The 13,318-nt window shown below is 49.9% G+C and overlaps 1 protein-coding gene across 9 annotated transcripts in view; it reads right to left on the bottom strand.

The window, feature by feature from the left end:
• Nucleotides 1-13,318, bottom strand: part of GNB1 (G protein subunit beta 1) — an 85,429-nt gene that overhangs the window by 51,459 nt on the left and 20,652 nt on the right. For 3 of the 9 annotated variants that reach the window (XM_084962593.1, XM_084962594.1, XM_084962592.1), the window contains one exon: nucleotides 10,423-10,650. The exons of the other annotated variants lie outside the window; for them this stretch is intronic. The gene's annotated coding sequence lies outside the window, so the exon portion shown is untranslated. The remainder of the gene's footprint in view (nucleotides 1-10,422; nucleotides 10,651-13,318) is intronic. 9 annotated transcript variants of the gene reach the window in all.

The raw sequence follows: 13,318 nt of genomic DNA on the forward strand, positions 1-13,318 counted from the left end.
GGATCCAGGATCCAGGCTCTCCTTTTTTCCAGACCTCAGCCTGGTGGTCCATGAGCCCCGATACAGTAATATCCTGACGCAGCGGCCCCGCCAGGCAGGCCCGACTCACACCTGCACGGCGATCGGGCTCTGCGCCTACTGTCCTTCGAAGTCTCACAACTGAGCAAACAAGCCTTGTGAGCACACCCGCTCTGTTACGGATAACGAAACAGACATTCTAAGGCCCTGAACTGGATTTTCAAACTATATCTGGAACAAACTGTGCAGCCCTGGGAACCGTATCTGGCCACTTAGGGTGGAGAATGATGGAGGATAATGTGAGAAGAAAAATGTATACATATGTGTGACTGGGTCACTTTGCTGTACAGTAGAAAATGTGACACAACACTTTTTAAGACAGCTATAACGGAAAGAACAAAAATCATTTCAAAATAAATAAAGTACAGCTGAAAAAAAAGATACAGGTCAAGTTACTTTTCTTCAGCATAAAACTCAGCAAGTACTTACCACCTCCCCGATGTTATGCTGCTAAGAACTGTGCGCACATCACCTGATTAAGCCCTCAGAGACCCCATGAACATGTACTGTTATTATCAGTTCCATTCCATAAAATTACATCAAATACTTGAGGCAAAGAAAGGTCACTAACTGGCTCCAAGCGGCACAAAGGGCGAGGGGCCGAGTTTGTAGTACATCTAACAAGTGGACTCGAGCCCAGGGGCTTACACTGATAGGACACTGTCATTTTATAACAAAGACACGCACACACACACACATATATATATATATATATATTTTTTTTTTTCCCCCTTTTGGCCACCCTGCCAGACCAGGGTGTCCCAGATAAGGGATCAGATCAGAGCCGCAGTTGTGACCTACACCCCAGCTGCAGTAACACCAGATCCTTAACCCACTGCACCGGGCTGAGGATCAAACCTGGGTCCCAAGACTCCAGAAACACCACCAATCCTGCACCACAGCTGGAACTCCTATGAAAATATATATATATATATATATATATATATATTTTAAAGAAATCCCAGACACATAAATTAAACTTGTGCCTTTAAGAGTTCCCTTGGGGCTCAGTGGGTTAAGGACCTGGCGTTGTCACACAGTGGTTTGGAGCGCTGCTATGGTGTGGGGTCGACCCTGGCACAGGAACTTCCTTCGTCGCTGCTTTGGACGCTTCGTTTTGGCGGGGAGGGGTCTGTCAGCTTAGAGACCACCTTTTCCAAGAGCAGCCCCCATGGCTGCTCTGCAAACTCTGGTCTTGGTCCCCTGGCTCCTGGCGGCGTATTGATAGAACACACCAGTCTCCCACTCACCACAATCACAGCTGACCACACCAAGGACAGGTCCCCAGCTCAGATCAGACCAAGCACGCTCTATCCCTCAATACTGTGGGACTGCGGCTGGTGCGCAGGGCGGACTCTCTAGGTCTGGAGGTGGGATGTGAACTTGGAAGCTGAGGCAGGCTACCCTCCACAATTCAGACTGAGCAGCAGAAAGAAGAGCAACAGAAGCGCACAACAGGGGCACAATGCCTGCTATTTCTGCCCCTTCCAGGGTCTCTGCATTCCAGTCTTATATAATGTTTAATTTTTTTTCATTATAGCTGGTTTACAGTGTTCTGTCAATTTTCTTCTGTGCAGCACAGTCTTATCATTCTTGTTTTTTCATAATCTGGAGCCTCAGCTGGTTTGTTTCCTACATCCATTCCCTAAGCACCAGCAAATAAGTACATGACCGCCGCATTTCATGGCTTGACCAACAGCCTCTGCAAGGGGACTCTCCAACTGCCACCTCTCCCCCTGCAAGCCTGAATGGCGCACCTCCCACCTGAACCATGGTGACAGCAGCACCCAGCCTTCCTCCTGCCTGACCTGCATCAGACCATCTGACACACCCATGGCTTCCTCCTCCTGGAAGACATCCTGGTTTAGGGCCCCCATTCTTGGGCAGTCCCCCATCTCCTTGCTATTCCCTTTCCCTGACAACACCCCAATTCCTAGAATCTAACAGTGCAGGGGTTTGAGGGCTCGATCCCCTACAGTAGCAGCAGGCTTTCTTTTCCAAACCGGCTTCACCGCCCTCCCCCAGCCCGGGCCTCCTTCAGGCTCCTCCCCTTGCCCAGCCTGCTGTGAACCTGCTCCCCCAGCCATCACTTCTCCTCTCCAACCACCTCATTTCCCCGTCCCCGCCTGACACGGCTTCTCAGGGACAGCTCTGACATCTGACTCCCCCGCTCAAGTCTTCCAACTCCTCCTGTGGAACAAAGGCAAGCTTCTCAGCCTGGCCTCGTTCAGAGCCCTCGAGCCTCGCCGCCGTCCTTCCAGGCACCCTCCTCCAGGGCTCTGACTCACTGAGTCTGAGGAAAGCCCCAGACGTGCACAGCGTGCGCTCAGCCAGACCCGGACAGCAGCCAGGTCACTAGTCTCTTACCCACAACCCTTGAGGCGTGAGAGCATTCTCACCTTGAAGATTCAGAGGCAATCTGAATAAGGCTTCCAAAGCTTTTTACAGGCGCAGCACATGAGCATCGTATCTCCCACAGAAACCGCCAGGCAGACGGACGGCACGGCGAACTGAGGTGCTTCTGTAACTCACGGCCTAAACCACTTGTGCCTTAGGAGGGGGACTGGTTCGGAACAAGGATAGCAGAGTCTACGCCTGCAGACTCTCTAGCATCTGGCCCTGCTCCGGGCTGGAAAGCTCAGTTGATGTCTGCGGTCCTCATTAGGGAAGCATTTCGTGACCCCATTCTTGTGCCGTATGCACAGTTCAGGCCAGATTAAAGCACGCAGGGCTACTGATGGGCACACTTCGTTTGAGCACACTTTGCAGATACCGAGTTTTTAAAAACTGTCCATCTCTAGCATCCCTGTGTTAGACAAGCCCATCAGGGCCACGGTTCAACAGCATCTGCTACTTCACGGCTCGGAGTCCCACTTGGCTAAGTCTCGCAGCATCTCAAACATCTTCGTTATTATACTTGTTATGATGACCTGGGATCAGTGACTTGTTTCTTTCTCTAATGGTCGTACCCACAGCATATGGAAGTTCCTGGACCAGGGAGTGAATCCAAAAAGGTGGAACCTACGTTGCAGATGCAGCAAGGCCAGATCCCTTAACCCTCTGTGCCAGGCTGGGAATTGAACCCGTGTCTCCGCAGGGACCTGAGCTGCTGTGGTCAGATCTGCCACAGTGGAAACTCCCAGTGATCTCTGATGTTTCCATGTGACTCAATGGAGGCTCAGTCGCCGGCTGGCATTCTCTAGCAAGGAAGTTGTCCGCATGTAAGGCACAGACAGTTTTCAGACATTGTGCTTCCGTACGCACCGGCAACAACCAAAAAACTGTGGGCCTTGTTTTACCGTAATACTCGCTTGACTCGGGGGGTCCAGAGCGCCCCCGCGTGTCTCCAAACACGCCTATGCTCCCAGCTGGAGAACACGCAGCCACACGCGCAACGGCACCAAAGCAGGACGAATTTTAAACTGCTGACAGAACATTTAACAATAAAGTGGCCTTGACACATGGCTTAGCTGTGAGCCTCTGGGCACCCACTGCGCAGGTGTTCACCACAACGCTATCCTGTGCCAGGGACCAAGGCACAGAGTCCCCCACTGACTTGCTTTTCCTACTCAAGTCTCACCTGCTTACAATAAACACTGATAGGGAGCGCCTGTCATGGCTCAGTGGTTAACAAACCTGACTAGTATCCATGAGGATGAGGGTTCGATCCCTGGCCTCGCTCAGTGGGTTGAGGATTCGGCGTTGCTGTGGCTGTGGTGTAGGCCAGTGGCTATAGCTCTGATTCAACCCCAAGCCTGGGAACCTCCATATGCCATGGGTGTGGCTCTCGAAAGACAAAAAAATACATAAATAAATAAGCACTGACAAACCCTGCCCCTTCTCACCTCTGGATGTGACAGGAAGTTGACAAATTAACTTTATTGCCTCCACTCCTGGATATTTACTCCAATTACTACCCTTCCCTTAAATGAAAACTCGTTAGTATAAAAAAAAAGCTCAGCCGGAGTTCCCATTATGGCGCACTGGTTAACGAGTCCGACTAGGAACCATGAGGTTGCAGGTTCGATCCCTGGCCTTGCTCAGTGGGTTAAGGATCAGATCCAGTGTTGTCATGAGCTGTGGTGTAGGTCGCAGACGCGGCTCGGATCCCGCGTTGCTGTGGCTCTGGCGTAGGCCGGTGGCTACAGCTCCGATTCAACCCCTAGCCTGGGAACCTCCATATGCCGCAGGAGCAGCCCAAGAAATAGCAACAACAACAGCAACAAAAAAAAAAAAAAAAAAAAAAAAAAAAAGAACCAAAGCTTCACCCAAGTTATTCAATAATTTGGAAAGATTAAAAACTCAATGATGTAAACAGACACACACCCCCCTTAGGAATAATAAACACTCGTTCATTCTGCTCAAGTCCCGGGTAAGGAAAGCACCCCGGGAGGTCAGCCGCTGTTTCCGTGCCATGAGGCAAGGGAGGCAAGGGCGGGAGCGGCGGTGTCTGCACAGAAGCGGCCGAGCAGGCTTCTAGGGCTTCCTAGCAGGCGTTAAGCGAGAACAGGGGACTGCAGAGACAGGGCAGCGTCTCAAGGCGGAGCTCAGACGGACACGGCGCCTGCCGCTTCCCCCTCCCCAGTGCCCAGAGTCTGGCGTCAAGGGGCCTCCTACACGTCCCTTGACTGTCCTTTGACTGCTGGCTCATTGTCCTAGCTGTTCTAGCGGAATCACCTCTTCCCGATCACACGCGACACAGGAATTGTCATGTGGTGAGATGCATGGGACCATCGAGAATATAAATTATGACAACAGTTGACTCTCCTTTTAAAGCCAAAATTATTAATTCAGAAAGAACAGGAGAGGTTTACATGCTGTTGAGTCTCCTTAGGCAAGTATCCCAGGAAACAGTGACACAGTGAAGACGCTTAAGAAAAGCAGCTCACAGGGACTGCATTTTCTTTTTTTTTTTTTTTTGCTATTTCTTTGGGCCGCTCCCACGGCATATGGAGGTTCCCAGGCTAGGGGTTGAATCGGAGCTGTAGCCGCCAGCCTACGCCAGAGCCACAGCAACGCGGGATCCGAGCCGCGTCTGCGACCTACACCACAGCTCACGGCAATGCCGGATTGTTAACCCACTGAGCAAGGGCAGGGATCGCACCCGCGACCTCATGGTTCCTAGTCGGATTCGTTAACCACTGCGCCACGACAGGAACTCCGGGACTGCATTTTCTGACTTTTAATCACTTGCATGTTTTCACTGGATACTTAAGTTCATTGTCCAGTTACCTATCCCATTTGCAAACAAAAAGCCTTAAAGGAAAAAAATTTAATATTGAGAACTACATTTTTTTGGGAAATGGTTAATTCTGGAAATGAAAAGTTAAAAATGGGTCAATTCCCCTACCATCAACCCTCAAGAAAGTCTGACTGGTCGAGTCACAGATCTTCTATTTGCCGAGAAGAGAAAACTCCCCCTGGGAAGTGGAGAGAGACGCGACGGTCACAAGGCCAGGAGGCAGAGCAGGCCCTGGAGAACGGAGCTGGAAACGAGAAAGCAGAAACGGGAACCAGAGCTCGGTCTGGGCCGGCTCTTGGTGAGCCTTGGGTTTTGCTGGGTGCACTCTCTCTATCCTGCACCCTCTCTCTTCATTTCCACACGGCCCAGGACAGCTGTTAATACAGTAACAAATGCCTTCCTTTAAGTTGAATAAGCATTGCTCGCTCTCTTTGGCCGGCACCACTTAACTGTTGGCAAACAGGAGTCGTGAAGTCTCCTACAAGAACCCAAAGACATGCAGCAAGTAGTAATTCACTTTCCAAAAACATACATGTGGCCTACAAGACAAAAAACACCCCTGAAAAAAATCTCTTTAATTTTTTTTTTCTTTAAAAAGTACTCACGGTTGGAGTTCCTGTCGTGGCTCAGTGGTTAACGAATCTGACTAGGAACCATGAGTTTGCGGGTTCGATCCCTGGCCTGGCTCAGTGGGTTAAGGATCTGGCGTTGCCATGAGCTGTGGTGTAGGTGGCAGATGCGGCTCAGATCCCGCATTGCTGTGGCTGTGGTGTAGGCCAGCGGCTACAGCTCCGATTGGACCCCTAGCCTGGGAACCTCCATATGCCGCGGGAGCGGCCCCAAAAAGACAAGGAGAAAAAAAAAAAAAAAAAAGGGCCAGAATCGGAGGTACCTAACAAAGACAGTCACTTCTTATTTTGATAAATCAATCATTTTTTCAGTTGATCTGTCACAACTGTCCAGAAAAACTGCAGGCTACCTTCCAAAAGTCCGTTTTTAAGTAGTTCCCCAGATGATAAATTTTATTTTTCCATAAAAGGCACATTATGAATGCAAGACCCCTTTAATCAACACCATTGGTTTTCTTGCGTGTCCTCCAACAGACAGCCCTTTGGTGCTGACAGACCAGAAAGACTTGGCTCTGATTCCTGGAGGGGGAAAGATCCCACCTTCCACCCTCACCCAGGCACCTCCAGCCCCAAGGCCGCAGGGACGAGTTCAGGCAGGTGCTGAGCCATTAAAACTCCATGGCAAGATGCAGCAAACCTGCAGGTGACACGATAATGTTGAGACAAGCAGAGGACAGACACCATGGGAGCCACGAGCTCAAGATGGTTCACAGTTCCAACAGCAGGTGGCGCTGCACCCTTTCCAATGACGTCACATCCTTGAGAGCTGGGTCTTCAGTGGCTGCTTCAATAAAAATGCAAGCAAGCGCTGCTGCTCAAAAATCAACAGGGAACAGGAAATGAAGACGGCCGTGTCTAGTGTGATTCTCAAGTGTGAGAAGCTGTACTGCCCATTAGTTAACAACAGTGGTTTGTTAATAAAATAGAAACATTCCCTTTAATTTATGAGTATTACTTTTTCCAATGGCTACCAAGATCTTAGGACATAAATACTTAAACTGTTTGGATGTAAGGATTCAATAAAGGGAAACTTCAGGTGTAAAATAAACACCAAAATAAGGCCTGGGTCACTGGGAAAACCCTAGGGACACTGAAGGTGCCATGAATTCGGGGATGTGTGCATGAAGACTCGAATCCCGGCGTCAGAGGGGGTAGAGGGAGAGAAGGGAAGAGGAGGAAGAGAGGCAGCCAAGCGGTGCCTCACAGCCCACCACCTCACTGGGCTCCAGCTCCACCAGGGCCTCACCCATCTCTCTGCCCCCCCACCCCACCCCCCGCTTTAGGTGTGGGCTGTAAAGCTGAACAACAAGTATAAGTTCATCAAAGACGGGAATTCATCAAGAATTGACTTCCTAACCTTTGTGCTCCCAGAACTCAGTAACCAAAGGTGGGATATGCAATGGGGCCTTGGGGCCAGGTGTTCGCGGAGACCTTCCATCCCTGGAGGGGGAGGCAGGCCAGCCCAAGGCGGCAGCTGGTGCTGGGGGCCCAGGGGACGAGGCCAAAGCCTTGAGGCACTCAGGCCGGACCCTCCAAACGGTGCAGAAGGCTCTGGACAGAACATTTCTGTGGTATTCTGCCCAAAACGCAAAACCTGAATCTCCCCACAAGGCAGCCCAGAGAGACCCCAAGCGAGGGCCATTCATTCTCTAGGACAACCAGCCTGCACTCTTTAAACTGTCAAGGGCAAGAACAACGACGATGGGCTGTTCCACACGAAAGGACAGACTCGACCTCAAAATGCAACACGTGCTGCTGGACTGCCCAGATCCCAACCACGGGAGGCGACAGCTGTAAGAGACCGGATGAGGACGGAAACACGAAGTGGACGGGCATCGGCGTTACGTTCACTGATGGTACTGACCGAACTGTGGTCACATAAAAACATGTCCACGCAGCTTCTGCTGTGGGGCAGCCGGTGAAGGACCCAGCATTGTCAAGGCAGCGACCCGGGTCACTGCTGTGGCATGGTTTAGAACCTAGGCCTGGGAACTCAGACATGCCTCAGGGAATGGCCAAAAAAATTCCAATGAAATAAAAATTTAAAAATAAAAATATGTCTATGTTCTCAAAATACCCACACTTAAGTATTTAGTGGTGCTGAGGGAAAACTGGGGTCAATTCCACACGTGCTCTGCCTCCTGATACCCTCACATCTGTTAGACACAGGCGGCGTGAGCCTGGGAAAGCGGCCTGTGCTCACCCAGGCCAGACTGGCAGGGTGAGTGCGTTCTCCCTGACTGAAGGGATCCCTCACCCCACCTTTGGAGGCTCCTCTGCAGCAGGGAGGGTGACCTCGGCTGGGGGCTGGCTCTGCGGTTTGGGCGCAGGGCTCCCCCCAGGAGCCGCCAGAAGCTTGGGGGGCCAGGCGGCAATAAGGAGCCCAGGAGCAGCCTGGGCGGAAGGCGGCTCCCCACGCTCTGAGCAAAGCACTTCGTTTTTCTGGAAGTAGACCGCAAAGCCCAGCAGAAAGCTGAAGGAGGAAAGGAAAGCTCAGTGGAGGAAGAGGAATCACCGCTCAAAGATTCGTGGAAACGCCACAGGGAGGGAAGGCCCAACCAAGGCCATGCAAAGAGCCTCCCACCACCAAGCGCAAACCTGAGCCCACTCAGTCCTGCCCCCACGAGCCTGGTGCCAGGCCCCGGACACAACGTGGGGCGCTTCTCCAAGCTGTAACAAGCCCAAATGTCCCTCTGGGAATGCAGCCCCTGGCGCAGCTGTGGGCAGCCTGGAAGCAGGGCCCCGGGGCCAGGAGCCACCTTCGAGGTCATGTGACTGGCGTTACAGCCACAGCCCCATGAAAGCACAGGGGCCGACTCTACTAAACCACTCAGTGCCGCCGAGCGGCTGCTGCCCCACCATGAAGGTGAGGGGACGCTGACCACCTGGAGCAAACACACTATGGACCCTTGACAGACTGAACCAAAACCTTCACTGCAGTGCCTACTGCCGAGACCAGAATGCCTTTTTACGACCAAATCCCAGAGCCCGAGCCTCAGTGTCTCCCACACACTGCGATCCTGTGGCCTCACCAACCCAAAGAACGCCCTCCTTTCGCCTCAAAGAGCTCAAGCTTAGACCTCCCCCAGCAATCCCACAGAGGAAGTCTCCCTCCGCCTCCAGAATATGAACACGCGAACTTCCAGTGTCACAGTAAGATTCCAAAGGGAATTCAATTTGGAAAAAGGAGAAAACCATTCTCTAATAGAATGTCCCATTAGCTTATCGGTATATGTCAGCACATAATTGGTAACAGAAAAATCCTTTTTTTGGTGGGTTTTTTTTTTTTTGTCTTTTTAGGGCTGCACCCGCGGCATATGGAGGTTCCCAGGCGAGGGGTCTAATTGGAGCCGTAAGCCCCGGCCCACACCACAGCCACAGCAACTCAGGATCCGAGCCACGTCTGCGACCTACACCGCAGCTCATGGCAACGCTGGATCCTTAACCCACTGAGCGAGGCCAGAGACCAAACCCGCAACCTCATAGTTCCTAGTCGGATTCGTTAACCACTGCGCCATGACGGAAAGGAGCTCCTCACGGATAATAGAAAAATCTTAAAGGAAAACAAGACAAAGAACATTTTTTCTTCAGAGGCCATGATTAAACCAAAGGATTTGGGATTAGAAAGATGGGTTCTGGAGTTCCTGTTGCTGTGGCTCTGGTGTAGGCTGGCGGCTACAGCTCCAATTAGCCCCTAGCCTGGGACCCTCCTCCATACGCTGTGGGAATGGCCCTAGAAAAGGCAAAAAGACAAAAAAAAAAAAAAAAAAAGAATGAAAGATGGGTTTGGGTCCCAGTTCTGTGACCTCAGGTAAACTACACAGGCCAGCTACGCTGCTGCTCGAGAGCTCAGTGAGGCGGGGGCGGGGGGCAAAGCTTCCCCACAGAGGCCCAACAGCAACACTCTCCATCCCGGGGCTGATTTTGTGGCAGAGGAACTGATTTTGTCGCTGCAGAGGAACTGATGTGGACATGTCAGTAAAACTGTCTACAGACACAAACCTGCATGTCTTCTCTCTCTCTCAGGCCACAAAATGCTTCTGATTTTTCAACCATGAAAATATAAAAACCAGGCTTAGCTCATGGGCCACACACAAAAAGGGAGGGCGAGCCGACATCTGCCAACCTCCGGCTCACAGCACAGGGCCTGGCACCCAGTAGGCAGTCAATGAATAGCTGCAACTATTACCTTGAAAAGAGCGTGTCAATCTCTGTCTTGGACCCAACAGCTGACACCACCAGGATCAAGAGCTGCTTTCTCTTGCCCACCAAGGCTGTTCCTGACTCTGCTGTGCAGCGGCCTGTTGCCCTCAAGAGGGTATGTACACTTCAGAGGTACCTGGCACCCTGCTCTCCAGGAAGCGAGCTTTTGAATTGATGAATCACACTACGTAATCTTGCCAATCCATTGTGCAAAATTCATTATACAAAAGATGTTCCCCCCACAAATGCGTGCCTTCAGGAGAATGCTACCTCTTAACGATTCACGTTCTTGGCCAAGAGGTTCCGCTCTGGCTGGAGGTCTCCCCGCGTCCTGGAGGCTCACTGACGGACGCCGGGCACCTCTCCTCTTCCACACGGCTCTAAGCCTTCCCAGCTGCAAGGAGCCCGACCAACTCAACTGCACCTGGCCAGTTCCGCCGGGCCGCCCGGGGCTGACTTTCCGAAGAGTGACACCAACGCTACTGACGAGTCCCGTCACTGAAACCCAGAGCATGTCAGAGGTAACAGCATCCACAGCATCCAGACTTACACAAAAACGAGTAGGAAGATGCAGGGGGAAAAAACCCACTACTATAAGATGCTATGAGGATATAAATCAACTATACTTTAATTAAAAATAATTTTAAGGCGTTCCCGTCATGGCTCAGTGGTTAACGACTCCTGACTAGGAACCATGAGGTTGTGGGTTCGATCCCTGGCCTTGCTCAGTGGGTTAAGGATCTGGTGTTGCCATGAGCTGTGGTGTAGGTCACAGACGTGGCTGGGATCTGGCGTTGCTGTGGCTCTGGAGTAGGACGGCGGCTACAGCTCTGATTCGACCCCTAGCCTGGGAACCTCCATGTGCCACAGGTGAGGCCATAGAAAAGACAAAAAAGACAAAAATAAATAAATAAATAAATAGATAAATAAAACATGCTATGAGGCGTTCCCACTCTGGCCAAACAGGTTAAGGATCTGGCATTGTCGCTGCAGCAGTAAGGGTTCAACCCCTGGTCCAGGAACTTCCATATGCCAAGGATGCAGCCAAAAAGATGATTAAAAAAAAAAAAAAAAGATGCTATGAAGGAGCAGACTACAACATCAATAAAAATCTTTTACCTCAGGAGTTCCCATCGTGGCTCATTGGAAACAAATGTGACTAGGAACCATGAGGTTGCAGGTTCAATCCCTGGCCTCACTCAGTGGGTTAAGGATCTGGTGTTGCTGTGGCTGTGGCGCTGGCCGGCGGTTACAGCTCCAATTCGACCCCTAGCCTGGGAACTTCTGTATGCCACGGATGCAGCTCTAAAAAGACAAAAAACAAATTAAAAAAAAAAAAACCTTTTACCTCAAAGTGGGGTAAACTGGGAGTTCGGGGTTAGTAGATCCAAACTCTTACATTTATAATGGATGAGCAATGAGATCCTCTACTGTATAGCACAGGGAACTATATCCACCCTCTCAGGTATGATGGAAAATAACAGCAGAAAAAGAATATACATATGTATGACTGGGTCACTTTGCTGTACAGGAAAAACTGGCACAACACTGTGGACCAACTATACTTTAATGAAAATAAACAAATAAATAAAATATTTTACCTCAAAGGCAAACTTAGCCAATTACATCTCAATTAAAGAAATAATAAAGGTCTGGAGCTCCCGCTATGGTGCAACAGGACTGGCAGTGTCTCTGCAGTACCAGGATGTAGATTCATCCCCAGCCCAGGATAGTGAGTTAAAGAATCCAGTACTGCAGCAGCTGTGGTGTAGGCTGCAACTACGGCTTGGATCTGATCTCTGGCCCAGGAACTCCAAATGCCACAGGGTGGCAAAAAAATAAAAATAGGAGTTCCCGTCGTGGCGCAGTGGTTAACGAATCCGACTAGGAACCATGAGGTTGCGGGTTCGGTCCTTGCCCTTGCTCAGTGGGTTAACGATCCGGCGTTGCCGTGAGCTGTGGTGTAGGTTGCAGACGCGGCTCGGATCCCGCGTTGCTGTGGCTCTGGCGTAGGCTGGTGGCTACAGCTCCGATTCAACCCCTAGCCTGGGACCCTCCATATGCCGTGGGAGCGGCCCAAGAGATAGCAACAACAACAACAACAAAAGACAAAAAAAAAATAAATAAATAAATAAAAATAAATAAATAAAGGCAAGCAAGCTAAAACTATGAAATTTCTATAATACACTCATTTCAATCATGCTAACTTTGAGAGAGCTTCTAATATTTTCCAACATAACTAATTTGCTTTTGTATTTCCTCCTCTAAAATGAAAAACATCTTTCCCCTAATTTTCATGATCTTGCTAAATTTTCTAAAAAAACCAGATAAGCATTAACTTTCTGTACAGCACACTCTCTGTCCCTGTTTACCACCAAGAAATAACATCTCCACTTTCCAGGGACGAACAAGAGAATGTACTTCTCCCCAACCTTATCCACTGCACTGTGGTCACCCCTCACAACGATGAAGAAGGACCACCTTAAAAAACTTTTTTACAGCTGTGTAGTATTCCGAGTGTGCCTTAGTTTAACCAATCCCTACAGGTGGGCATTCAGATTTATCCATTCACTCGTTCCACAAATATTTTTTCTTTTTTTCTTTTTTTTTTTTTTTTTGTTTGGTCTTTTTGGGGCCGCACCCACGTCATATGGAGGTTACCAGAGTAGGGGTCGAATCGGAGCTGTAGCCACTGACTACACTACAGCCACAGTAATGCGGGACCCAAGCTGCATCTGGGACCTACATCACAGCTCCTGGCAATGCTGGATCCTTAAATTCACTGGGCGAGGCCGGGGATTGAACCTGTGTTCATGGATACTAGTCAGATTCGTTTCTGCTGAGCCATGACAGGAACTCCAATTTTTTGCTTTTTTACCAAAATTCTAGGTGAGGGTTTCTAACTGTTACTATTTTGTTTTTATAATACTATAATAAAGATTCTCCCATGAATAAATTTCCAAACAATAAACTTGCTAAGCCATTTAGTTTGGAAATGTTCCTTTGCACTAAGACACTAACCCTCACCAAACATGTATTTCCAATATTTTCTCCCATTTGCCTGTCTCTGAACTATAGCTCAAATTGGCGCTACGAGGTATTTTTGCTATAGGCGTGTTCTGAGTATTCAAGCAAATAATCTTCCTATGGCTTATAGCCCTAGTGT

Source organism: Sus scrofa, chromosome 6, assembly GCF_054392235.1.
Source record: "Sus scrofa isolate SSC_HxYL_T2T_F1_AM1 chromosome 6, Sscrofa_HxYL_maternal_Yorkshire_Landrace_v2.0, whole genome shotgun sequence".
Taxonomy (NCBI): domain Eukaryota; kingdom Metazoa; phylum Chordata; class Mammalia; order Artiodactyla; family Suidae; genus Sus; species Sus scrofa.